Raw genomic sequence first — 2,500 nt, forward strand, 5'->3', positions numbered from 1 at the left:
CAGCCCTGTGCCACCCGGGGGGTTCCAGGGTGCTGAGATGGCTGTCATTTTGCTCCGCTCACGACGGTCACCGCGCAACGCAAGAACAGGCCAAAAACTGGCCAAAACGGCCCAAAAACGGGCCAAAACTGGCCATTTTTGGCTGCGCGAGCGAGCGGCGAGCGGCGGACAGCAAGCGAAGCGAGAGGCATCACCGTCCCTGCTATACGAAAGCCCCATCCAGCCCTGTGCCACCCGGGGGGTTCCAGGGTGCTGAGATGGCTGACATTTTGCTCCGCTCAAGATGGTCACCGCGCAACGCAAAAACAGGCCAAAAACTGGCCAAAACGGGCCAAAACTGGCCATTTTTGGCTGCGCGAGCGAGCGGCGAGCGGCGGACAGCGAGCGAAGCGAGAGGCAGCACCTTCCCTGCTATACGAAAGCCCCATCCAGCCCTGTGCCACCCGGGGGGTTCCAGGGTGCTGAGATGGCTGACATTTTGCTCCGCTCAAGATGGTCACCGCGCAACGCAAAAACAGGCCAAAAACTGGCCAAAACGGGCCAAAACTGGCCATTTTTGGCTGCGCGAGCGAGCGGCGAGCGGCGGACAGCGAGCGAAGCGAGAGGCAGCACCGTCCCTGCTATACGAAAGCCCCATCCAGCCCTGTGCCACCCGGGGGGTTCCAGGGTGCTGAGATGGCTGACATTTTGCTCCGCTCACGACGGTCACCGCGCGACGCAAGAACAGGCCAAAAACTGGCCAAAACGGCCCAAAAACGGGCCAAAACTGGCCATTTTTGGCTGCGCGAGCGAGCGGCGAGCGGCGGACAACGAGCGAAGCGAGAGGCAGCACCATCCCTGCTATACGAAAGCCCCATCCAGCCCTGTGCCACCCGGGGGGTTCCAGGGTGCTGAGATGGCTGACATTTTGCTCCGCTCACGACGGTCACCGCGCGACGCAAGAACAGCCCAAAAACAGGCCAAAACGGCCCAAAAACGGGACAAAACTGGCCATTTTTGGCTGCGCGAGCGAGCGGCGAGCGGCGGACAGCGAGCTAAGCGAGAGGCAGCACCGTCCCTGCTATACGAAAGCCCCATCCATCCCTGTGCCACCCGGGGGGTTCCAGGGTGCTGAGATGGCTGACATTTTGCTCCGCTCACGACGGTCACCGCGCGACGCAAGAACAGCCCAAAAACAGGCCAAAACGGCCCAAAAACGGGCCAAAACTGGCCATTTTTGGCTGCGCGAGCGAGCAGCGAGCGGCGGACAGCGAGCGAAGCGAGAGGCATCACCGTCCCTGCTATACGAAAGCCCCATCCAGCCCTGTGCCACCCGGGGGGTTCCAGGGTGCTGAGATGGCTGACATTTTGCTCCGCTCAAGATGGTCACCGCGCAACGCAAAAACAGGCCAAACACTGGCCAAAACGGGCCAAAACTGGCCATTTTTGGCTGCGCGAGCGAGCGGCGAGCGGCGAACAGCGAGCGAAGCGAGAGGCAGCACCGTCCCTGCTATACGAAAGCCCCATCCAGCCCTGTGCCACCCGGGGGGTTCCAGGGTGCTGAGATGGCTGACATTTTGCTCCGCTCACGACGGTCACCGTGCGACGCAAGAACAGGCCAAAAACTGGCCAAAACGGCCCAAAAACGGGCCAAAACTGGCCATTTTTGGCTGCGCGAGCGAGCGGCGAGCGGCGGACAGCGAGCGAAGCGAGAGGCAGCACCGTCCCTGCTATACGAAAGCCCCATCCAGCCCTGTGCCACCCGGGGGGTTCCAGGGTGCTGAGATGGCTGACATTTTGCTCCGCTCACGACGGTCACCGCGCGACGCAAGAACAGCCCAAAAACAGGCCAAAACGGCCCAAAAACGGGACAAAACTGGCCATTTTTGGCTGCGCGAGCGAGCGGCGAGCGGCGGACAGCGAGCGAAGCGAGAGGCAGCACCGTCCCTGCTATACGAAAGCCCCATCCAGCCCTGTGCCACCCGGGGGGTTCCAGGGTGCTGAGATGGCTGACATTTTGCTCCGCTCACGACGGTCACCGCGCGACGCAAGAACAGCCCAAAAACAGGCCAAAACGGCCCAAAAACGGGCCAAAACTGGCCATTTTTGGCTGCGCGAGCGAGCAGCGAGCGGCGGACAGCGAGCGAAGCGAGAGGCATCACCGTCCCTGCTATACGAAAGCCCCATCCAGCCCTGTGCCACCCGGGGGGTTCCAGGGTGCTGAGATGGCTGACATTTTGCTCCGCTCAAGATGGTCACCGCGCAACGCAAAAACAGGCCAAAAACTGGCCAAAACGGGCCAAAACTGGCCATTTTTGGCTGCGCGAGCGAGCGGCGAGCGGCGAACAGCGAGCGAAGCGAGAGGCAGCACCGTCCCTGCTATACGAAAGCCCCATCCAGCCCTGTGCCACCCGGGGGGTTCCAGGGTGCTGAGATGGCTGACATTTTGCTCCGCTCACGACAGTCACCGCGCGACGCAAGAACAGGCCAAAAACTGGCCAAAACGGCCCAAAAACGGGCC

Source organism: Musa acuminata, unplaced genomic scaffold (assembly GCF_036884655.1).
Source record: "Musa acuminata AAA Group cultivar baxijiao unplaced genomic scaffold, Cavendish_Baxijiao_AAA HiC_scaffold_1136, whole genome shotgun sequence".
Classification (NCBI taxonomy): domain Eukaryota; kingdom Viridiplantae; phylum Streptophyta; class Magnoliopsida; order Zingiberales; family Musaceae; genus Musa; species Musa acuminata.